A 27,263-nucleotide genomic window follows, 5' to 3' on the forward strand; every position below is an offset into this window, starting at 1 on the left:
ATAATCATATGGTTTTTGTTAATTTGGTTATTAATATGGTCAATTATATAAATAGCTTTCCTAATATTGAACCAGCCCTGCATTCCTGGTATAAATCCTACTTGATCATGGTGTATTATCCCTAGGGATGATTTTTTGTAGTCTTTTTTGCTAATATCTTATTTAAGATTTTAGCATCAATATTCATTAGGAAGATTGGTCTATAATTTTCTTTCTCTATTTTCAACCTACCTGGTTTAGGTATCAGTACCATGTCTGTATCATAAAAGGAATTTGGTAGGATTCCTTCATTCCCTATTTTTTCAAATAGTTTATATAGCATTGGGGCCAATTGTTCTTTAAATGTTTGGTAGAATTCACATGTATATCCATCTGGTCCTGGAGATTTGTTCTTAGGGAGTTGATTAATAGCTTGTTCTATTTCTTTTTCTGAAATGGGACTATTTAAGCAATTTACTTCCTCCTCTGTTAATCTGGGAAGCCTGTATTTTTAGAGGTAGTCATCCATTTCACTTAGATTATTAAATTTATTGGCATAAATTTGGGCAAAGTAATTCCTTATTATTGCTCTAATTTCCTCTTCATTGGTGGAGAGTTCTCCCTTTTCATTTTTAAGACTAACAATTTCATTTTCCTTTTTCCTTTTTTCCAATCAGATTGACCAAAGGTTTATCTATTTTATTGTTTTTTTCATAAAATTAACTTAGTTTTATTTATTCAGTTTTTTTTACTTTCAATATTATTAATTTCTCCTTTTAATTTTAGAATTTTAAGTTTAGTATTTGATTGGGGGTTTTAATTTGGTCTTTTTCTAACTTTTTAAGTTACAAGCCCAATTCATTGATCTTCTCTTTCTCTATTTTATTCAAGTAAACTTCCAAAGATATAAAATTTCCCCTTACTACTGCTTTGGCTGAATCCCAAAAATTTTGGTATGATGTCTCATCATTGTCATTATTTTGAGTGAAATTATTAATTGTGTCTATAATTTACTGTTTCACCCAATCATTCTTTAAGATGAGATTATTTAATTTCCAATTAATTTTTGGTCTATTTACCCCTAACTTTTTGTTGAATGTAGTTTTTTTATTGCATCGTGATCTGAAAAGAAAGCATTTACTATTTCTGCCTTAATGCATTTGAGTTTGACGTTTTTATGTCCTAATATATGGTCAATTTTTGTGTAGGTTCCATGAACTGCTGAGAAAAACGTATACTCCTTTGTGTCACCATTCAGTTTTCTCCAAAGATCTATCATACCTAATTTGTCTAATATTCTATTTACCTCTTTAATTTCTTTCTTATTTGTTTTGTGGTTTGATTTATCTAATTCTGAGAGTGCAAGGTTGAGATCTCCCACTATTAAAGTTTTGCTGTCTATTTCTTCTTGCAACTCTCTTAAATTCTTCTTTAGGAAGTTAGATGCTATACCACTTGGTGCATATATTTAGTATTGATGTTCCTTTATTGTCTTTGCTATCCATTAGTAAGATATAGTTTCCTTCCTTATCTGTTTTAATTAGATCAATTTTTGCTTTTGCTTGATCTGAGCTAAGGATGGCTACCCCTGCTTTTTTGACTTCACCTGAAGCATAATAGACTGCTTCAGCCTTTTACCTTTACTCTTCATGTATCTCCCTGCTTTAAATGTATTTCCTGTAAACAATATATTGTAGGGTTCTGACTTTTGATATAGTCTGCTATGTGCCTCCACTTTATGATCCTACTCTTTCAATTTGGGGCTAAGGTTAATCCTTCTAAATGATAAATTTTCAAATATTTGAAGATACCCCTCCCCATGTTCCTACCATTGACTCTGTTTGTTTTAATTACAGACAAGAGAGCTCCAACTCTCAAGTATTTCTCACATAGTGTGCTTTTGAATCCTTTTAAAAAATTGTTAAACTGCCTTGAGTTCAATTTAGTAAAGCACACTCCATTATGCATTAGGCTTATGCATTGCCTTAGGCCACATGATACTATCTGAAGAAAATTTAGATACAGGAAGCATTTAGGATTATTAGACTACAGATTTAAAGTTATCAGCACCTAAGATGTCAATTACTGTAATGCCTTAATTGTTTTACATCCAAGGTTCATGATGGGTAAGGTTATTACCTAAGATACAGTAAGTTAGCATCTGAGGTAGGAATATACTATTCCAGAGCTAACATATTAATATTGCTAAATTATTCATTGGGCAGATTGCTTTTCAATGTAACAAATTGTTTTGATAGTTGTCATTATTGAATTACTCTTTCTGTTATTACTACTTTAGTAACTATTCTGAGGTGGTAATTGTGGGAATGGGTGATGAGAGGAGTTTCCTTCCTGTTTCTTCCTATTAAAAACTAGCACACTGAAGAAAGCACTGAGTACAAATGAGATTTTCCTCTGAAAACCAGACTAAATAGTTGAGTAGTGCACCAACTGAGCAATTAGACCATTCCCTAGACTTAGGTGGAATAATTTTTTAAGTTTGTTTTTGACTCCTACCATTATTGCACCATAACAACAGGCAACAAGATCATACTTATGGTGGAATAAAATGAAGGAGACCTTTCCTAAAATCTCAAGATGTCCCAGTAACATAAAAAACAAGACTGTTGTAAACAAATAATTCATGAAAAAGGGAGGATTTCATAAATCAGAATATGCAATTAACCTAAACACTATAGAAACTTTCTAAAATAAATAAGATCTATGAATAGTTTTGTTTATACATATAATAATAAAAAAACAAGACATTTATTTAAAATACAAAATGGAAGTCTTCTAGGTTTCTTTCAGCTGAAAAAATTAAAAGATAAGAATAATAACCATGATTATAGACAAAGGAAAAGAAAAAAATAGACTCAATTAAAAGGAAAAATCAGGGAAACTATATTTTTAAAAGGCACTATTCATAGCAAATTAATATTAAAATCAAATCTATATGAACCGACTTGTAAATATCCAAATTCTTTTATTTATTTATTTATTATAGTAACTTTTTATTGACAGAACCCATGCCAGGGTAATTTTTTTACATTATCCCTTGCACTCACTTCTGTTCTGATTTTTCCCTCTCACACCCCCTCCCCTACATGGCAAGCAGTCCTATATATGTTGAATATGTCGGAGTACATCCTAGATACAATGTATGTGTGCAAATCCAAACAGTTTTCTTGATGCACAGGGAGAATTGGATTCAGAAGGTAAAAATAACACGGGAAGAAAAACAAAAATGCAAACAGTTTACATTCATTTCCCAGTGTTTTTTCTTTGGGTGTAGCTGCTTCTGCCCATCATTGATCAATTGAAACTGAATTAGGTCTCTTTGTCAAAGAAATCCACTTACATCAGATTACGTCTTCATATAGTATCGTTGTTGATGTATATAATGATCTCTTGGTTCTGCTCATTTCACTTAGCATCAGTTCATGTAATTCTCTCCAACCCTCTCTGTATACATCCTGCTGGTCATTTCTTACAGAACAATAATATTCTATAACATTCATATACCACAATTTACCCAACCATTCTCCAATTGATGGGCATCCATTCATTTTCCAGTTTTTGGCCACTACAAACAGGGCTGCCACAAACATTTTGGCACATACTGGTCCCTTTCCCTTCTTTAGTATCTCCTTGGGGTATAAGCCCAATAGAAACACTGCTGGATCAAAGGATATGCACAGTTTGATAACTTTTTGGACATAATTCCAGATTGCTCTCCAGAATGGTTGGATTTGTTCACAACTCAACGAACAATGTATCAGTGTCCCAGTTTTCCCGCATCCCCTCTAACAATCATCATTATTTTTTCCTGTCATCTTAGCCAATCTGACAGGTGTGTAGTGGTATCTCAGAGTTGTCTTAATTTGCATTTCTCTGATTAATAATGATTTGGAACACTCTTTCATATGAGTGGTAATAATTTTAATTTCGTCATCTGAAAATTGTCTGTTCATATCCTTTGATCATTTGTCAATTGGAGAATGGCTTGGTTTCTTATAAATTAGAGTCAGTTCTCTATATATTTTGGAAATGAGGCCTTTATCAGAACCTGTAACTGTGAAGATGTTTTCCCAGTTTGTTGCTTCCCTTCTAATCTTGTTTGCGTTAGTTTTGTTTGTACAGAAGCTTTTTAATTTGATGTAATCAAAATTTTCTATTTTGTGATCAATAATGGTCTCTAGTTCGTCTTTAGTCACAAATTTCTTCCTCCTCCACAAGTCTGAGAGATAAACTATCCCATGTTCCTCCAATTTATTTATAATCTCGTTCTTTATGTCTAAATCATGGAGCCATTTTGATCTTATCCAAATTCTTGAAGGAAAATTTTAAATGAATGGTAGGAGAAAATAAACAGTAATTATATAGTGGGTAACATCAACTTATCCCTCTTAAACTTAGACAAATTCAACCATTAAATAAACAAAAAAGATGTTAAGCCAATCAAAAGAATTTTAGGAAAAAAATGATAGACCCCCCCTAGGGAAAAATTGGGAATAGAAAAAAGTATATACCTTTTTGTAACTCTTTGTGTCACTGAGTCAAAAACTGGCCATGTATTAAGGCATAAAAACTTCACAGACTAATGCAGAAAGGCAGAAATATTAATTTTACTCTGTTTAGACAATAATACAATAAAAATTTATGTGACTTGGAAGCATAGATTAAGATTTAATTGCAACCTTAATATACTAATTCTTAGAAATAAATAACTTAAAGAAAAATTTTTAGAAACAACTAGTAATTTCATTAGAAATAATGACTACAATGAAACAACACATCAAAATTTTTGGGACCAAGTTAAAACAGTACTTGGGGAAAATACAAATATATTTCTAAATTTTATACCAATATAAAAGAGAAAGAACAAACAAATGAATTGGTTATAACTTCAAAAGGAAAAAAAAAAACTGGAAAGAGAAACTCTCAATTAAACACCAAATAGAAATTATGAAAAGCAAAAGAGAGATGAATAAATTAAAAAGTAACAAAAAAAATTCTAATAAAAATAGGAGATGGTTTTGTGGTAAAAATACAATTAAAATATATAAAACATTGGTTAATTTTATTTTAAAAAGTAAACAACAAACTCTAAGTATCAGAAATAAAAAGTAAATATATCATCCATGAAGGTAAAATCAAAACAAATTTTAGAATTATTTTCCTAAATCCATGCCAATAAAATCAATAATGTAAATTAAAATTTAAAAATATTTATAAAAATTTAAATTTTCAAGATTAACAAGAGAGAAAATTAAATCTTCTTACAAATAGAAATTGAACAAGTTATAAATGAGCTCCTTAAGAGAAAAAAACTCCAAAAGATGGCCTTATAATTGAATTCTACCAGTTACTTCCAGTACTATCTAAACGAGGGGTTTTGTTTGTTTGTTTGTTTTTTTACCAATTAATCTAAACTTTTTTTGAAATCCTACCAAATTCCTCCTATGACATGAATGTAGTTTTGATATCAAGAACAACATGAACAGAAAGAGAGGAATAAAATTATAGAGTAATATAATTTTAATCTTTTTTTAATAATACCTTTTTGTTTTCAAAATATATGCAAAGATAGTTTTCAATATTTACCCTTGCAAAACCTTGTGTTCCAAAATTTTTCTCCATCCTTTTCCCAAGCACTATCCCCTAGACATAATCCATTAAATTTTAAACATGTATAATTTCTTCTATATATATTTCCACAAATATCTTGCTGCACAATTAGACCAAAAAAGGGAAAAATATGAGAAAGAAAACAAAAAGCAAGCAAACAACAAAAAAAAAAGTGAAAATACTATATTGTGATTCACATTTAGTCCCCATAGTCTTCTCTTTCAGTACAGATGGCTCTCTCCGGGTACAGATGGCTCTCTCCAACACAAATCTTTTGGAATTGGCCTGAATCACCTCATTGTTGAAAAGAGCACCATCTATAAGAACTGTTCATCTCATAAGCTTGCTGTTGTCATGCATAGTGTTCTCTTGGTTGTACTTACTTCAATTAGCATCAGGTCATGTAAGTCTCTCTAGGTCTTTCTGAAATCATTCTGCTGGTCATTCTTATTAGAACAATAATATTTCATAACATTCATATACCATAACTTACTCAGCCATTCCCCAACTAATGGGCTTACACTCAGTTTCCAGTTCCTTGCCACTATTAAAAGGGCTGCCAGAAACATTTTTGCACATGTGGGTCCTTTTCCCATTTTTTATGATCCTTTTGGGATACAAGTCCAGTAGAGCCCTGCTGGATCAGACTATGTACAATTTGATAGTACTTTGGGCATAATTTCAAAATACTCTCCAGAATGGTTGGATAATCCCACCAACAATGTATTAGTATCCCAATTTTTCCAATTCCTTCTAATATTATTATCTTTTCCTGCTATGTCAGCCAATCTGAAATGTGTACCTCAGTGTTGTCTTAATTTGCATTTCTGTGATCAATAGTGATTTAGAACATTTTTTCATATGACTAGAAATGGTTTTAATTTCTTCATCTAACAATTGTCTTTTATATTCTTTGAACATTTATCAGTTGGAGAACGGTTTGTATTCTTATAAATTTGAATTAATTCTCTATATATTTTAGAAATAAGTCTGTTTATTAGAACCCTTGGATATAAAGAATTTTCTGCTTCCTTTCTAATATTGCTGCATTGGTTTTGTTTGTACACACAAACAACAACAACAATAACAACAACAAAACTTTGTTGTTTTACAAGTTGACAAAACTGAAATCTAAGTCTTTCCTAGAAGTATTTTGTTTTATTCATGGAACTACATAAATATTGTTCTATTCCTAGGAGATCTAAGGCTTCTAAGGCTTCAGAAGTCAGATACAAGTCATCTGCATTATCCCTTTCCATTAACTCTTTTCTCTGCACTATACTAGAAGAGTATTACATAATTGATTTTCTCTTACTGAAATAGAGTATGAATTAAGCGAATATAATTTCATAAGATTTCAGGCAATATAAAACCTCATTTTTAATGTAGATATTACCATGCAATTTGAGCACAAAACAAATCATTACTACTGACAAGCCAAATCCTAAAATTGTGCCCTTCTAGAACAGATGTTTAAAGTCATCTAAACAAAATTTGAAGGACTTAAAAATATCATTGTCGATTGTAAGAGTTGAAAGAGTTTAGATACAATCTAGTCCAATCCCTTTATTTTAAAGATGCAGAAATAAAGCATCATGCTCTTAAATGAATTGAGTTTACATAGGTACCTGATTGCAAGGTAGCACTAGAATCTAAGGTCTCCTCATTTCCATGATAGTATTCATTCCATTATGCCAAATTATGCTTTCCCAGAAAGATGCTGGAAGCATGATTTTTTTTTGTCATTACCCTCAACAAATGGCCATCCATGCCTTCACCACCTGGCTACAAACTACCTTTCCATGTGGATTATATTACTTTCCTTTGTATTACATTTGTCCTGATCTTTCTAATCCTTGCATACATTTTCCATCTCTTTGCCTTTTCACCAGCTATCTCTTATACCTAGAATATGTTCCACAATTCTGAATTTTATAATTTCTGTGTTCCTACAAAACTGATCTTTCATTTCACATCTTAAGTGAAACCTTTCTTAATTCCCTCACCTTCTCATGCCTTGCCTACTAAATTGTCATGTATTTATGTTATGTATATTCTGTGTGTACTATCATGTGTATGTGTGTGTATGTGTGTGTATGTATATAAATTTATCTTTTTAGAAAATGTATGCTCTTTGAGGAAGGGATTTTTATATCCCTAGAAACTAACAGTGTCTAAGAACTAATATTTAATTAATAAATGTTTCTTAACTGGTTGATCAGTATATTCAGTATCTCCTTTAAGTGCCCCAGTAATAGAGTATAAATGATTATGAAACAGCAAATCCTGATTTGGACAGATCTAATTATGATAAAGTTGTTTCCTAACTTCAAGCCATATATATATTTTTTTCAATTTCTACTTATTATTCCTGGTTGTTTTCTGGCAATAAGCAGGGTAAGTTCAATTATTCTTCTACCTGATAGATCTTTAAATATCTGTAGAAAGATATCATGTCTTCCTAGAGTTTTTTTTTCTTCTATAAATTATATAATCTTCCATTCCTTCAGGGAGCTCTATAAAACAGTTTTAAGGCTCTTCAGCATTCTGGTAACTCTCCTCTAAATATTTTCTAAGTTATGAATACCTAACTGAACAAACATTGAGAGAAGAGTTGAGTTCAACAAATAGTTAATGAATGTCCAAGTTACTCAGCATGCAAGAACATATTACAATCTTTATATTTTAGGAACTTCTATATGCAAGAATCACCAATATGTCATTAACTGATTAAATTTTCAAAAAAAAAGCGATCTTTCCAATTAGAAAAAGACGACAACTATCCAGAGGGAAAAAGTATGAAGGAGTAGCTAGTTTTTCAACCAACATGTTTTCATCAGGGATCTTGATTTACGTGGGGTTTCTCTCAACATCAATGTCTAGAGGATGGATGAGCAGGACTCTTAATCTAATGAAAAAAACTGAAAGGCTGATCTTCCTGCTTTCTGAGAAATTGGAGCCTATGGTTGTGATTGGTATAGCATAGATTGAAGCTTCATAAGATGACAAGGTACTTTCAAATTAACTTCTTATGTCGAAGTCATTTTTCAGAATCTAGAAAGCATTGTCAAACTTGTCACCCATTTGGATGAAGGAAAGAAGAGGAAATTCTGAAGTTTCTGGTAACCTTTCAGCTTAACCACCATGAAAGCTATCCTTTTAGTTTTATCAGCAGGATTTGTTGATACACATATTATGAAGATTTTAGCATATAATTGCTGGTGACAGCTTAAATAATCTTGGTTTTAGAGAGCCAGCAGCTTCACATAATAGAATGTTTCTTTGACAGAAGGACAAGCTGTTGGAGAATAACTACAACAAAAATATTTTTTTTCATTAAAGGGCATCAATACAATCACTTGAGTATTCACTAAAAGTATAGATGATGATCCTGGAGTATAATTCCACTTCTGTATTAGGAAAAAAAACTAACTCTTAGAAGTTAGATCACCTTCTTGGAGAAATTATTAAAAACCATGCTTGCTCATGCTTTAAAAAGCCTTATTCCAAAGTTATTTTATCAAAAACAAAATTTATATATATATATATATATATATATATATATATATATATGCATATACATTCATTTTAAGTTTTTTTAAAGGAAAAATGACCCACATATGCAAAATTGTTTGTAGCAGCCCTTTTTGTAGTGGCAAGGAAATGGAAACTGAGTGGATGCCCATCAATTGGAGAATAGCTGAATAAGTTGCAGTATATGAATGTTACGCAATATTATTGTTCTATAAGAAATAATCAACAGGATATTTCAGAAAGTTTTAAAAGAGATTTGCATAAACTAATGCTAAGTGAAATGAGTAGAACCAAGAGAACATTGAACACAGACCCAACAAGATTATGTGATGGCTAATTCTGATGGATGTGGTTCTTTTCAACAATGAGGTGATTCAGGCCAATTCCAATAGACTTGGCATAGAAAGAACTATCTGCTCCCAGAGAGAGGACTGGGGAATGAGTGTGGATCACAATATAGTATTTTTTTAACTTTTAGGTTGTTTTTTGATTTTTCTTTTCTTTCTCACTTTTTCCTTTTTTGATCTGACTTTTCTTGTGTAGCATAACAAAGGGAATATGTATAAAAGAATTGAACATATTTAACCTATAATGAATTACTTGCTTTCTAAAGAAGGGGTAGGGGGAAAGAAGAGAGAAAAAAACACAAGATTTTATAAGGGTGAATGTTGAAAACTATCTTTGCATATATTTTGAAAATATGTTTTATTTAAAAATGCATAATTGCATCAGTTAAAAAAAGGTATTTTTAATAGTCAGAAGATTCTAACCTTCATGAAAGTTCATTTTGCCCTTGCTCCTCTTCTATCCCCAATAAAAGATACATGATCAGGACAACTATCTCCTTGAGAATACAATTATGTATTTCCTTGACAGGCTTTATATGCATATTGTTACATGTATAAACAATATATATATGTATATATACATATATACATATATATATATATATATATATATATATATAACATAGGTATTTCAATTTATCCATATACATACATACAGATTTTAGGCACACAATTATATGCATATATATTTGTAAAGTCCTCTAAAATTCTTAGTGCAATGCTTAGTTCCACTGAGACTTTTGAAACATCTTACAGAAGACAGGTATCTATGTAGTACATTGTATAGAGTTCTGGATCTAGATTAAAAAAAGACTTAAGGTCAATCTACCTTCAGACACTTACTAGCGATATAACTCTGGGCAAGCCACTTAACCAGTCTACCTCAGTTTCCTCTTCTGTAAAATTAAGTTTAAAAATAACACTAATGTCTCAGGATAGTTATGATGATAAAATTAAATAATGTGTAAATTTTCATAAGCCTTAAAGCATCATATAAATATTAGTCATTATATTGCATGAGTCTGTGTGTATGTATATATGCATATACACAGTACTGTATATGGTTATACATATATACATATATATATATGTAGATTATGTGTGCATGTATAACATGTGTACATGTATACATTTCTCTTGAACTGAATCCCTGGAGGATATCAAAAATAAAAACCTAGCAGAGAGTTACTTTTTAGACAGAACTGATTACTCATAAATTCTATTAATCACTCATTTAATGGAGTCAGGATAAGAAGGCTATAAGGTATCTACACTTTTCTGAGTTCTTAATATACTAAACCTGAAGAAAAATGGTAGAAAATGACATCATTTCAATATCAAGGAAACAAATGAAAAGAAAGTGAAGAATAGAAAGAGGGAGAAAAAGAAGAAAGGGGTCTCAACAGGAAAAAAAAGGAAAACGAACTCCAATAATATGGTAAACTTGAGCAGAATTAGAAAAGCATCAAGATGATGAATTCAACAAACCTTTATTAAGCATCCACCAAACATATCAATTAAAGAACAACAAAAACAACAAATCCCTATTGTCAAAGAACTTTTATTTACAAGAAACAAATATGAGGTAGAGAGCCAAACAGGAAAGAGTAATTGTTAACTCTGCACCAGTTTTTACATTTACTTTGCTTCCTCCTACTAGATTTTTCCTTCCAGGTAGAGGATATAACAAATTTAGAAAAATAGAATGATTAATGTCCTCCAGATTGTGAAATTGGCTAAGAGGATGGATCAGGAACAGAGAAACAGGCATAAAAGTTTTCTTTATTTCACCTGAGAGATTACATTGCAGATTGGCAGATCTCTTTACCAATATAATTACATTTCTCTAGAGGGTACATTTTAGTAGCTAATCATTTTTCTTTGAATTTATGTGCACATGGTTTTTCAATAATTGTTTAGAATCTGCATGAGAAAATTTGGTTGAGTTGGTAAAGAGAAGGATGTAGATTAAGGTGATTTTCCTCTAGTCTTTTTATTACAGGACCAGAAAATATAATGGCTAGAAAGAATACCAGAAGAAGTCTAGTTTAAGTCATACCTAAACCTACACCTCAATAACATTGCTAAAAATGGCCATCCATAGTCTTATGGAAGAATGCCAGTGAGGGAAACCTATCATGTCTACAAGAAGCCCAGTCTATTTTTAGAAAACTATAATCAAGGAGAATTTTCCCTTATAAAAACCTAAATCTATACATCTGTATCATCCAACAAATGCTAAAGAATGTACCTGTTAGAGACAAGAAAAGCATATATATTTTCCTTTATAGCCCTTTAGATTCTAAAAGTCAGTTATCATGTTAAATTTTATCTACACTTTTCATCACACATGATAAACATTTTTCATCTCCTTGTTTTTGAACTGACAGTCCTTCACATCTGGAACCTAAAACCTACTCTCTAACTCTTAAAATGCCTGACTGCTTTTAAAATTTAGCTCAAGCTCCATATAGGATTGAAAGTATTTTCTGGTTGCCCAGATTGTAATGTCATTATGAAGGGAAACTTTCAACTACCCAGGTATTTAATTTGTATCTATTCATTCATATATGTGCTATTTCCCATTAGATTATAAGTTTCATTAGGACAGAAAAAAATTAAAACTTTTTTTGGTAAACTTAACACATAAAAGAGAAGCCAAAATATAGTATGATCTTAATAATGGTGTGTTAAATGAGATATTCTGTCATTTAAAATTTTAGTTTTTCTAATTTTGAATCATCTGCTATTTCAACAAATATATCTTCCTTGATTTTAATAAAAACCCTGATTAAAATGTTGAACAGAATAGACCCAAACATAGACATATAAAGACATTTTGATCACTGGCAATTCTTCATGATTCCACTTGAGGTTTTCTTGGCAATGACACTTTAATGATTTACCATTTTCTTTTCCATTTCATTTTATAGATGAGGAACTGAGGCAAACCAGATTAAGTGAGTGCCCAGAGATTCATAGATGTTGTCTGAGGTTGGATTTGAACTCAGGAAGATGAGTCTTCTTAATTCCAGGCCCAGCACTCTCTCTATTGTACCACCTACCTGCCCATATTCTCTTTACCAGTTTTTTTTTGTAGTGGTTAAATTCAATAATTTTAATAATAAATAACCAATTGTGCAGACAGTCAGAAAATAGACCTTCAAGAATGAAGTAAAGGAAATTTGAATAACATAACATTAGTTTTCATGTGTGAAAAACTGCAGAAGCTAAAATCATGGTATATTCAACAAAGAAAAAAAAATCAAGTTGCAACACAAAATACAACCCCTGCCAATATTAACTTAATAATTATTGACAAAAAAGGGATGTTTATCTCTTTACCAGTATTGTATAAAAAAGAAAATGAAGTCTGTAAGACATGTTATTGATAATGAAAGACATCCTTTCATTTATCATTGTTTCCTTCTTTGAATGCTCACATTGTTTTATTATAGTTTGCAACCTGTGGCGTCCTATTAAAATTTTAATGTGGCATGAACCCAAATGTATGCCATGGAAGTTTCCCCATGAAATCTATGACTTATATTTGCTCATAATCAGAGGTTCTCTTGGAAAATCAGACTACATTTTAAAAACGTACTTATTTATTTAAAACAAATTTGAAATAAGAAAAAAAATAGAAAAAGAAAGACAGAAAAAGAAGAACAAAACAAAGAAAAAATACATTGTCATGTATCCAGCAGAACATCAAGGAGGATTCAAAATAGATAACAATAAATTTATATTTCAAGAAAGCATATATAATAATAGAAGGAACCATTTTCATAACTGTCCATCTTTGTTTCCTTATAAGTTTTCTTTTGTTCTCTGCTGTGAATATTTTACTTTATTCTTTATCCCCTTACATCCCTTTATCTCCTTCAAGCTGGGTATATTTATGTATGTATGTATATATGTATATACACATACAGATGCATACATCTAAGACAATATTAATATAGCTGACATATGATGTAGAATTTAATTCCTTATTAAATCTTTCTAAAGTTTGTCTAAGATCAGTGATTACTACCCATACATGTTTTTGTAATATATTCTACACCTCATCATTGTTATTATATTTGTGTATATTTCTTATATCCCATCTTTGCTAAATCTTCTATTTTATTACTATCTGTTAACTTGCCTCTCTATTACTTGACCTCCCCACTTAGTAATCTTTCCTTTATCATCTCTCTTTCTATCCCTCATTTTCCATTCCTTTTAATCTACATACTTTATTCCATTCCAATTAATATAAACACCATTCTGTACCCTACCTAATCTTATGTCTTCATTTCTTTCTCTGTTTGTCCCTTTCCCATTAATCTACACATTAATCCCACTTCCATTGATTTACACACCCTTCTATACCCCAGTTTATACTTTTTCTTCCCCTCTTATTTCTAAATAGATTTTGTAAGGTGCTATACCTTTCCTGATGCAACTAGGTTTTCATAACTACTAGTTTCCCTACCTCATCTATGCTTTCTTGAAATATAAAATATAAATTTATTGTTACCTATTTTGAATCCTCCCTGATGTTCTGCTGGGTACATGACAATGTTTTTTATTTGTTTTGTTTTTCTTTGTCTTTCTTTTTCTATTTTGTCTCTCCACAGGTCTTCTTGAAATGAAAATATTGTTTTTTATTGAATCCTCTCATATTCTGCTTTGTATATTGCATTTTTGTTTATTTTTCCTTCCATATGTAAGTTTTACATAAATGTAAGCATTACCAAAAGTATTTTTAAAAATTTTGTCAGAACATATTACCCAAAATTGGACTTCCCAATGTGACTGAAAAGGGTAGGTAGACCATGCAAACATTTGTGGAAAGGATATAATGAGACTTATTTTAAACCTTATCATAGTGACATTGACTCTTTAATCAGTGCTCATAATAACAGGAAGAAATTCAGTTTGTGGCAGGACTTATTTATGTTAATGTAATAAGCAAGTTGGCAACATTCCTTGAATGTCTGTCAAGTGCGGAATTCTGTAATAAACACTAGGGAAAGTATGTAAAAAGTGAAAATAAGCTTATTATTTGGTTGATGGCTGCTGTCTTCATTAGGGTCTGTTAGCACATCAAAATCATGATGGGAATTTGGAATGGTGATTACTATACTGATTGTTTACTTTTCTTCCCTAGATGTTAATGACCAATTAAATGATTATGTGGCAAAAATGTCAACACAAGCATGATCTACTAATTTCCCAATCTTTGGACATTAATTAACTCAGTAACATATCATAGTGCTTTAGAGTTTACAAATCATTTTCAAAACATCTTACTTAATCTTCATAACAGCCCTGTGAAGTACATAGAATAAATTCTACAGAGAAAGAAACTATGTCCATGATAATAGAGAAGAATAGTGGGAAAATAAAGACTAGAAATGCAGGTCTTCACATACATACAGATATGAAGAAGAGCCTATGTACTTATAAGATAATATGCTTATACAATGTATAAATTGGAAGATATTGGCTATCTTAATATAGCACTTTTAAATTAATACCCAATTATTCACTTTTAAATTGGGTGCCCAGAGAGTTACAGCTACTCTTAAAAATCCAAACACTATCTAATAAGTCCCCATCAATGTGTTTTCCATTAAATAGTTCACCAATAGGCACAATTAGTTCCTAGGAAAGATTATATATATATATATATATATATATATATGATATATGAAGGAGAGTATGAACAAAACATTCCCATTTTAAAGTTGAGGCATACCCTTCCACTAAGAAGATTGGTGATATACATAGAGTATAATAGAGGGAATCTATACATGAAGAGAACATAGCCAAAACTGCTTCTTAATTACCATTATTTCTTTGTTTTGGAGCCTTCACATATCAAAACTCTGGTTTTTGTTGCATCTTGTTTCACCCCTGATTTTATTGAGAATGCTTCTTCCTTATCTCCATTACATATAATACTTGCTGATAGTTTTAGATACATGCTGCTCATGCTCATTATTTTAAGGAAAACTCCATTTATGTCTATGCTTTCCAATGTTTTTTTTTTTTTTTAATAAGAAGGGGTGTTGGATTTTGTCAGATGCTTTTTCTGCATCTATTGAGATAATCATATAATTTCTGTTAGTTTGGTTATTGATAAAATCAGAGTTCATTTTCTAAAACAACAACTAAAAAGGCCTCTTTTATTTCAGAGTAGCATTAAAAAGTCACCTTCTCAAAAAGAATTAATAGAAGAATTCAAAAAAGATTATAAAAATCAAATGAGAGATTGAGTAAAAGCATTTTTTAAAAATCCCAAAAAACCCTAATATATGATGAAAAAAAAGTCAACCATATGGAAAAGGAGACCCAGAATGCTAAGTTGGCTGGTAAATTACCTGGAAATATGCATACCTCTTTTTTGAAAACTTAAGGAGGCATAAAATTGAAGCACAAAAATGTTATTTGGAAGAGGTCAGAACATCTTAGTTCAAATACTACCTGTTATAATTATTATGTGTATATTCTTACTAGAATTCATTTCCTTTATTCTAGAAATTCTTTAATTTCAGTATTTTATCAGCAAAATGTGGTGTTTGGAGTAATTGGCCTATTTATTACATTTCTTTTGGCTCTAGAACTAAAATGTCTTGAATTCTCTCTTTTTTTTTTCTCTTTGGGATAATATCTCTTTAAGTCTTTGTAATTTTTCTCAACTTCTAGGATACCTATTGAAATTATAATGTCAAATCTGTCATAATCATTTTACCTTTATTTATTTGATTAGTCAATTGTCTTTTAAAAGTGGAATTTAGAACTTTGAAGGTATGAGGTATGAGTTAGGTATGGGAATGAGGTATGAGTTAGAAAGTGTGAATTTGGGCTCTGAAATACTTGTCCTAACTGATAAAATATGCTAAAGGTTCCCTTTTTCACATGGGAATCAGAAAATGAAACACACCACGACTAGTCAATAAGCAGAATTTCTTATGTCCAAGAATGGTTGACATACTAACAATCTTTTGCACTCTCAGGTAGAAGCTCATACCAGCTTTGAAGCAGATCTTGATCCAATTGGTGGTTTATAGATCTTCAAAAGACTATGTTTAAAGACTTTTCTGTCCTTAAGTTATAAAATTATATATACAATCTATTTTGGGACTTTTTGGAGACAACCTTATCTTCAGAGATTCCCCTAACTTTGATTACAGGGCTCTTGGAATAATTTGTTTTTTAAGATGCTTCCATATTCAGCCTGGAATCGTGAATTGTTTATTACCAAGTATGTCTTCTGTTTTTATATCAAAGGGCCTCCACTTTGACACCTGAAATTTTTAATTTTCATTGTTTCCTAAGACTTTCTTCCTAGCATCCCCAAATTCATGCTTTTTTTTCTTTCTTTGTTCGGAAATTGTATAAATATCAAATTCTTTCTAGCTGAACTTTGAGTATGTCAAAGCAGATATTGTTCTAGCTTGTAAGCTTTCCTTTGTCAAGCAATAAAATTCACTTATAATTTATGTAAAGTGTAATCATTCTGGTTCAGTCCAAGGTCCCCTTTTAGGTCTGTTTTTTTATTTAATTATTCACAGGTTAATCTTTTTTATTTCACAATATATTTTGATAGAGATTAGGAAGAAGTTAAGGCATTTTACTGAAGTAAATATGCTATACTTCCATGGAGGCTAGATTTTAGTGTGGAATAATAAAGTTCAAAGAAAAAGGGCAAGGACATATGTATGTAGGGGAATAAAACCAATAATAAATTTATCTTTATATTTTTTCCAAGGAATTCCAAAGATAGTCATTAACAAATTAACATATTTGTAGTATATTATAGCAAGGGAAGACTAGGGTCTATGCTCTTTATTGAGAACTCCAGGACATTTGATGTTGACAGTATTTCCCAACCTTCCAGAAGCTGTTCCATTTCAGTTGGTTTCAAGTCCTCAACTAGTCAAGACAATCATTCATTCAGGAATAGCTATTTGCTGATGAATGTGTTCTGGAAGCATATGTATAAGAAAACTTTCAAGGCAAGATTATGCATTGTTTTGCTGAATCAGCAAAGAGTTTACAAGGTTTTATCCAAGTTTAAAAGGATTAGAACCATACATTAATCTGTAGCGGATGAGCTTTAATCAGCAAGGAAAATCTTTATTGGCAGGACACAATTTGAAGGCTGCCACAAAACAGCTTTCTTCTGGCAACATATGGTCAAATGGCTCATTTATTGATGAGGAATTAAAAACTGTGATTTAAGCCAGTGTTTCTTTTGCCAATGACTTAATATACTCTTAGAAGTGAGAGAGTAAGGATCTGGTCATATTTGATATTGAATATGAATTATTTATATTTGACATCAAAATGATGTTGGATATGTGATATAGAACATCACATATGCACATTAACCAAGTGTTTTCCAAAAAATACTCTGTTGATCACAATAGTATCATAAATCTAGGGCCAAAAAGAACATCTATTTGTCCAATTCCTTATTTTACTTATGAAGAAATCTTAGTTTTAGGTAGTTAAAGTGATTTCTCCAACATTACTCAGATAGCACAGAGTTGGTTATCAAAATTCAAGTTCAGTGACAGCAGGTTCAGAATTCTTTGCACTCCACTACTTCTTTACTGTTGAATTTTGTCTAAAATAAGCCAATATATATTAATAAATTAGAGGAACACAGGATAGTTTACCTCTCAGACCTGTGGAAGGGGAAGGACTTTATGACCAAAGCAGAACTAGAGATCACAAAATAGAAAATTTCGATTATACCAAACTGAAAAGTTTTTGTACAAACAAAACTAATGCAGACAAGATTGGAAGGGAAGCAATAAACTGGGAAAATATTTTTACAGTCAAAGGTTCTGATAAAGGCCTCATTTCCAAAATATATAGAGATTTAACTCTAATTTATAAAAAATCAAGCCATTCTCCAATTGAAAAATGGTCAAAGGATATGAACAGACAATTCTCAGATGAAGAAATTGAAACTATTTCTAGTCATATGAAAAGATGCTCCAAGTCATTATTAATCAGAGAAATGCAAATTAAGACAACTCTAAGACCACTACACACCTGTCAGATTGGCTAAGATGACAGGAAAAAATAATGATGATTGTTGGAGGGGATGCGGGAAAACTGGGACATTGATGCATTGTTGGTGGAGTTGTGAACGAATCCAACCATTTTGGAGAGTAGTTTGGAACTATGCTCAAAAAGTTATCAAACTGTGCATACCCTTTGATCCAGCAGTGTTACTACTGGGCTTATATCCCAAAGAGATTATAAAGAAGGGAAAGGGACCTGTATGTGCACGAATGTTTGTGGCAGCCCTTTTTGTAGTGGCTAGAAACTGGAAACTGAGTGGATGTCCATCAGTTGGAGAATGGCTGAATAATTTGTGGTATATGAATATTATGGAATATTACTGTTCTGTAAGAAATGACCAACAGGATGATTTCAGAAAGGCCTGGAGAGACTTAGATGAACTGATGCTGAGTGAAACGAGCAGGGCCAGGAGATCATTATATACTTCAACAACAATACTATACGATGACCAGTTCTGATGGACCTGGCCATCCTCAGCAATGAGATGAACCAAATCATTTCCAATGGAGCAGTAATGAACGGAACCAGCTACGCCCAGAGAAAGAACTCTGGGAGATGATTAAAAACCATTACATTGAATTCCCAATCCCTATTTTTATGCCCACCTGCATTTTTGATTTCCTTCACAAGCTAATTGTACAATATTTCAGAGTCTGATTCTTTTTGTACAGCAAAATAACGTTTTGGTCATGTATACTTATTGTGTATCTAATTTATATTTTAATGTATTTAACATCTACTGGTCATCCTGCCATCTAGGGGAGGGGGTGGGGGGGTAAGAGGTGAAAAATTGGAACAAGAGTTTTGGCAATTGTTAATGCTGTAAAGTTACCCATGCATATAACCTGTAAATAAAAGGCTATTAAAAAAAATAAAAAAATAAAATAAACCAATATAGATGTTGTATCTGTGATATATAGAACGAAAGAAAAAATTCTAAGAAAAAAATATAATTTCTTATTTGAAGAATGGGCAAAAATACTTTACTTAGGGGAATATCACTTCCATTTTATTCAACAGACAAGTCACTGAGTACCTGCTTTCAATGGAGCCTTTTGTTCCATAGGCTATAGTGAGAAGTTCCAAGCATCAAAGAAAAGATAATCCCTAACTTAAAATTTGAGAGAATGTATAATCTGGTTTGGATTATTACATTTTTACATTATTATATTTGTAAAATATTATTACATTTGTAAAATAGCATACTGCAATTCTCTTATGAAATCTGGGTCCTGTAAACCCTTGGTTAGAGGTGAACTAAACTAGGCTTTTCCTTTTATCGCTGAGAAAATTGAGGTCTTTAGAAGTGAAATGACTGATTCAAAACTACACAGGAAGTATATATCAAAGTCAGGATTTGAATTCAGTTCCCTTGCCTACCCTTTTTAATGTATAATTTCAGTTACTGTTCTTATTTCTGTGGCTAGTTTTACTCTTTATATAATCACAAAGTTGTGTCCTTGCTATTATATTATTCAACACCTACATTACTGACTTTGATGAGGTCATGGAATATATATATATATATATTTTAAATTATATTTGCATAACGATTGTAGGAAAAGATAAGAAGGATCCTGAAATAACTCAGAAAACTGTAACAATGGGCAGAATGTAACAAGATGAACCTTTATGGAATAAAAGTAAATCTACACTTAGATTAAAAGAAATCAGTTTCTCCCAAATAGCTCTATAGTCTGTTTATCTTGGAGCATATTCTTTTCTTAAGAAGGAATATATTCATTAATTAGAGTAATTAGTGTAGCAAATGAAAGTGGAATTAGCAAACTATTTTGCTGTTATATTTTCCATTTTTGAGAATGACCCTCAATTAATAGGTATTCTTTAAGTTTTGCAGGTATTTTTCCTACATTATATGAATCATTGTTTTTAATCCTCTCCACATCCTTCTAAGGCAAGTATTATTAATATCATTATCCTCTTTTTGTAAAAGAGGAAATGAAGGCTTATAGAGCTTATATGAGTTATCTTATTGCTTACTGCTAAGCAGTAAGTGAAGGATGTGGGTTTCAAATTTATATTTATCCAGATTACAAGTCTGCTCATCCTTGCACTAGACCACACTTAACTTCTTGAGGGGGAAAAATATTTTCATTTTTTCTCTCTGTAACTCTGTAACATATAAACTTAACATGTTTGTATAATGGAATGCCAAAAATAATTACTGAAACCCAGTTCAAACTTTTATCATAATCATCTATTCACCTCTAAAGAGTTCTTCCTCTTCTCCAAAGGTATCCAGCACTTGTCTCACAGTGGTCTTCCCTATCTCAGGTTGGCTTTAATTCTTGGAAAAGTCAATCAGTCAGTTATAATTAACCAGAATGTATTAAATTCTTGTTATATGCTAGGCACCCTACAAGAATCTAGGAATACAAAGAAAAATAAATAAAACAATCTCTATTCACAAAGTTGACATAATATAGGAGAAGGCATATGGGTTTGTGCCGTTAAGGTATTTGAGAATGGGGTATACTGGTTGGCATTTAAAGCTCTTCAGAACCTGGACCCTTTGTACCTTTCCAAGTATCTTCCTTCATTTTTTAAACTTTACCAATTCCCCCCTCACATACTCTGAGATTCAGAGACACTAAACTTTTTGTTTTTCCTTGAACACGATATTCCATCTTTTATCTTTTGAAGAGTATTTGCACTAGCTCCTTTACATATGCAAGTGCTCAAAATGCTCTTTGTTCTCACCTCTGCTTCTTAATACCATTGGCTTCTTTCAAAACTCAACTTAAATTTCATCTTATACTAGTTGTCTTTCCTGTTCTTTTAAGTTGCTTGCTGCTTTCCCTTGAAATTAGTTCCTTTATGAAGAAAGTCATCTTCACCCAGAGAGAGGACTGTGGAAACTGAGTGTGGATCACAACATGTACCGTTTTCACTCTTTTTGTTGTTGTTTACTTGCATTTTATTTTCTTTCTCATTTTTTCCAGTTTGATTTGATTTTTCTTATGCAGCAAGATAATTGTATAAATATGCATCCATACATTTGGATTTCACATATATTTCTACCATGTTTAGCCTATGTTGGATTACTTGCCATCTAGAGAAGGAGGTGGGGGAAAGGGGAGAAAAATTGGAACACAAGGTTTTACAGGGGTTAATGTTGAAGAATTTATCCATGTATATGTTTTGAAAAATTAAAAAAAAAATTTTCTTTCTTTTAATCTCTTTTTCTTCTCTTATTGCCAAGCTAGCATTTCTAATATAATATTGAATAGTAATGGTGATAGTGGTCAGCCTTGTTTCAACCCCTGATCTTATTTGGATCCAGTTTATCCCCATTACGTATGATACTTGCAGATGATTTTAAATAGATGCAACTGACTATTTTAAGGAAAAACCCATTTATTCCTATGCTCTCTAGTGTTTTTAATAGGAATAGATGTTGGATTTTATCAAATGCTTTTTCTACAGCTATTGAGATAATCATTTTTTTGGTAAATTTGGTTATTGATATAGTCATTTATGCTAAGAGTTTTCCTAATATTCCCAGTATAAATCCTACTTGATCTTGGTGTATTATCCTGGGGATGATTTTCTGTAATCTTTTTGCTATTATTTTATTTAAGATTTTTGCATCAATATTCATTAGGGAAATTAGCCTCTAATTTTCCTTCTCTGTTTTCATCCAACCTGGTTTAGGTTATCTGTACCATGTCTGTGTCATAAAAGGAATTTGGTAGGAATCCTTCATTCCTTTTTTTTTCCAAATAATTTATGCAATATTGGAGTTAACTGTTCTTTAAATGCTTGGTAGAATTCACATGTAAATCCATATGGTCCTGGGGATTTTTTCTTAGGGAGCTAAGTAATAGATTGTTCTATTTCTTTTTCTAAAATGGAACTATTTAAGTGATTTATTTCTTCTTTTAATCTGGGCAATCTATATTTTTATAAGTATTCCTACATTTCACTTAAGTTGTCAAATTTATTGGCATAAAGTTGGGCAAAGTAATTCCTAATTACTGCTCTAATTTCCTCTTCATTGGTGGAAAGTTCTCCCTTTTCAAAAATTAAAAACTTTATGGAAAAAAAAGAAATACGTTCCTTCTGTTCCCCCTTCCCTTTGCCCTTCCCTTCTTCCTTCTCCTTTTTCCTCCTTATCTTCTTTTTCCATCTACCTTCCTTTCCCTTTCCTCCCCCTTGCCTTCATTTTTCCTTGCTTTACCATCCTTTTCCTTTACTTTCTCTCTCTCTCTCTCTCTCTCTCTCTCTCTCTCTCTCTCTCTCTCTCTCTGTCTCTCTCTCTCTCTCTCTCTCTCTCTCTCTTTCTCTCTCTCTCTCTTACTCTCTCTCATAATCTATCCATGAAGTGGCTTAACCCTTGTATTTATTAGATTCCATTTTATTTGATTTAGCCCTTCATCAGCCTAACACAATCTTTTTAAATCAAGAATATCTTTCAAGCAGTTAATGGGCCTTCACATCTTTTACTCTGTCACACAGAGAAACCATGCCTTAGTCCAAAATAATAAAAACAATTTAAAAACAGAATGGTATGAATATATACTTGAGATATCCCAATGGAAATATATTTTTAAATTACCATCAACTTAATGTTACCACTTCAAGTATAGTTATTTATATACTAAAAATTAAAACAAGGTAAATATGAATACAAATGTAGATTCATATTCTTAAAAGGACTTTGTCCATAATATTAATACCCTTGTCAAGCTAAGCCTGAGTGCAAATGCTACAGCCAGAAACACATTGATTGTGTTGAGAGTTAAGATGAGACTCAAAGAAGGAGTTTGTTTCATCAAGTGTTTTCTGATAACATAAAAATGACTTTTGAATTGAAAATCATCAAAGAAAAAAACTAAAGGAAGTTGATATTTGAGATAAATGGGAATATAATAAGATATCTTTTAGCTACTGTTGAAGGTTTTGTTTCTCTAGACTAAATGGGCTACATAATCAGCTAGTAAAAGAAGTGGTAGATATGATTTCTGTAGCACTTCAAGTGATTTTTTAAAAAGATTATGAATTATGGTATAATAATATGAGATCTAAAAGGGCAAATTATGTTTCCATTTTTTTTTTCAAAAATAGGCATTGAATTGAGTCTTTATAATATAGGAAAGTGAATTTGACTTTGATTTTAAAAAATTCAGAATATTTTATTAAGGTGATAGTGAATACATTATCCAGAACAAGTCATGCCAAGCCAAATTCATTTTTCTTTTTGATAGAATTATTGGACCTTGTGTCCAAAGGATATTGTAAATATAGTTGGCCTTGGTTAGCAAAGCACTCTAATATTTTGCTATTTTAATGTAAAAGATGAAAAATGTAGCCTAGATATAGTGGCAGTTAAATAGATTCCGAACTAGTTGAATGGTCAGAAAGTTAATAGTCCCATTTCATTTTTGAAGGCAGTCTGTAGTGTCCTGCTTCAGAGACCTATGATTCATCCTGTGCTACTTAACAGTTTAAAAATGGCTTAGATAAAATCATAGGTAATATGGTTTCAGATAGAGACTGGAGAATGACAGATAATATATTAGCTGCTTGAATAAGTATTTTTTTTTAAATTTCAACAGCCTAGAATGCCATATTTTATTAAACAATATGAAATGTAATTTAGATAAAAGTAAAGTATTACACCTGGATTTTAAAAAATCAATTTCGTAAGTACAAGATCATCTGTAGTTCTTGTGACTCAAAGATCTGTATCCTTTAATATGCTATAAATTTTATCTAAATAACATATTATGATAGCCTAAAAAATCTAATAAGATCTTTAGTCACATTAAAAGAGATAACTTTTATCAATAAAGAGGTTATATTACTGTTGCATTATACTCATTAGACTGCATTGAGTATATTTTTTCCAGTTCTAGGGTCTACTTCTTACAAGGTACATAGCAAACTGAAGAGTTTGTAAAAGATGATATTTGTTTATAGGATTATCAACTGTGATGGACTTGCTCTTTTTAACAATGAGGTGATTCAAGTTAATTCCAGCAGACTTGTGATGGAAAGGGCCATCAGCATTTAGAGAGAGGGTTATGGGGACTGAATCTAAACCACAACATAGTATTTCACTTTTTTTTATTGTTTGCTTGCTTGATTTTTCTTTCTCACTTTTTCCCCCTTTTTATCTGATTTTTCTTATGTAACATGATAAATATTGAACTATGTTTAGACGAAATCCATGTTTACCTATATTGAGTATCTTGCTATCTAGAGAAAGGAGGAAGTGGGTAGAGAGAGAGAACATTTTGGAACACAAAGTTGGGCAAGGGGGAATGTTGAAAACTATTTTGCAAGTATTTTGAAAAATTAAAAAAAAAACTATTATTACAAAAAGATGATAATATCTCTGATGGTGTAGAATCTTGAGTTCATGAGACATGAGTATTAGTTGGAGGTATTAGTGAGTATTTTTCATCTGGAATAGAAATGATTTAAGGGGATAATCTATTTGTCTTTATTATTTGAAGTCCCAAACGAATTGCAAGGAGAATAAGCTCATTCTGCTTGATTCTTCCCTATCCCTCCAGAAAACAGAACTAGGTGTAGACATTATAAGCTAAGTGGATATTATAAAGAAGCTATTTTAGATAAATTATAACCTTGCTGGTAACATCCCAAAATGAAATGGGCAGGTCTTTGAAGTCAATTTTTCACTAAAAATCTCCAAACAAGAGTTTTGTACATTTTCAGTTATTTCATATTGGCAATACTTCTTTGATAGACTATAGTAGTTGGTCAGTTTTAAATGTGAGATTCTGTGATTCTGGAACTTTAAATTGCTACTCAGAATACACGGGAATATGATAATGGATGATGATAAAAAGACAGCATTATGCAATTCATTATACTTCTGTTTATTTTCCTGTCTTCCCAAAGAGAATGAAATTTTTGCTAGGAATTAAAAAAACAAAAATGGGTCATAGAGAGTAGATATCCAATTTCAAGGAGGCATTATGTAGGCAGTATTAAAAAGACCTTAATGTGTTCAAGCCTCTAGTCCTAGAACAATGTAAAAGCATGAATGTACTCAAAATAAGGTTGCTCAGCTGCCATCAGTGATCTCTGAAAATTTTTGGACAACTATAGAGATTTGCATAACTACAGAAGGTCAAATACTGTAATCTACCAAAACAAAAATGTAGGTTACCATAATTTGCCTTATGGAAAAAGCCAAGATGATAACAGAATGAAACCAGGAAGCTGCTTGAGCTCTCTCAGTTTCCCTCTGAAATTGCATGAAACCAAGCCTCTGAAGAGTCTGATGCAATGGAACCACTCTCTAGATCAAGATAGATTGAAGGACTTCAGGAAACATCATTCTCCTTGGGGTGAAAATGGTGTTCAGCCCAGCTCAGATGAGTTCTGGGAATGCCAGTGAGAGGCTCTTAGTCACAGTAAATCAGCAACTGAAACCCTCAGTCCTGCCTCTTCAGAGGAGCAAACCAGTGGGGCAGCTTCCAGTCCGAGCTCAGAAGGCAAATTCGGGGGAAACCAGGCTGTTTCCTGGAATAAAATAAATAAATAAACAGGTAAAACTACCTCCTACAAACACAAAGGGCCCCTGTGCTCAAAGCCAAGGCTCAGAGCTGCATAGGAAGCTTGGGATAGTGCCTCCTTTATCTCAGGAACAGAACTCAAAGTTAGTAGTAAAAACTGAGGAAGTACCAAAAGAAAAAGAAAGACAATGAGCAAGGGACAGATGAGAACTTTGACCACTGAAAGTTACTATGGTGACAGAGAAGATCAAACCACCAAGCTGAGGAAAAATGTCCAAAATGTCTCCAAGAATGATATGAATTGGTCTCAAACCCAAAAAGGCTTATTGGAAGTGCTCATAAAACACTTTAAAAGACAAATAAGGAAGGTATAAGAACAAATTAGAAAAAAATTAGAACTATGCAAGAATGCAAGAAAGAGTCAAGAGGTTGGGAAATGAAGGGGAAAAAAGAGTGAAAAAAGCAACTCCTTAAAAAATTGCCAAATAAAAAAAATCCATTGAAGAAAATACCACATTCAAAAGTAGAATTAATAAAATGGAAAATGAGATATATAAGCTAATTGAAGAAAATCAGGCATTAAAAACTAGAATGGGACAAATGGAAGCTAATGACTCTATGACACAGCAAAAATCAGTCAAACTAAAGAGAATTAATTTTTTTTAAATTGAAAGAAATGTGAAATATCTCATTGGAAAAATTGCTGATCTGGAAAACAGATCCAGAAGAGATAATTTAAAAAGTATTAGCCTACTTGAAGGCCTTGACCAAAAAAGAGCCCAGATAGCATAATTGAAGAGATCATTAAGGAAAACTGCCCCAATATTCCATAAACATGGGAGAATTATTCTTTAAAAGAATCCATAGGTCACCTTTGCAAAGAGATTCTACAAGGAAAATCCCAAGGAACATTTTACAAAAGTCAATAGTTACAATCTCAAGGAGAAAATACTGCAAGCTGCCAGGAAAAACAAGCAAACAACAATATCAAGAAGCAATTGCCAGGATTACCCAGGATCTGGCAGTTTCTACAATAAAGGATCAGAAGGCCTGGAATATCATATCCCAGGCAAAGTATGTAGGGTTACAACCAATAATTATTTACTCAATGAGACTCAATATCATCTTTCAGGGAGGTTATGAATCTTCAATGAAGTAAGAGACTTCA

The sequence above is a fragment of the Sarcophilus harrisii genome, chromosome 1 (genome assembly GCF_902635505.1).
Source record: "Sarcophilus harrisii chromosome 1, mSarHar1.11, whole genome shotgun sequence".
NCBI lineage: Eukaryota > Metazoa > Chordata > Mammalia > Dasyuromorphia > Dasyuridae > Sarcophilus > Sarcophilus harrisii.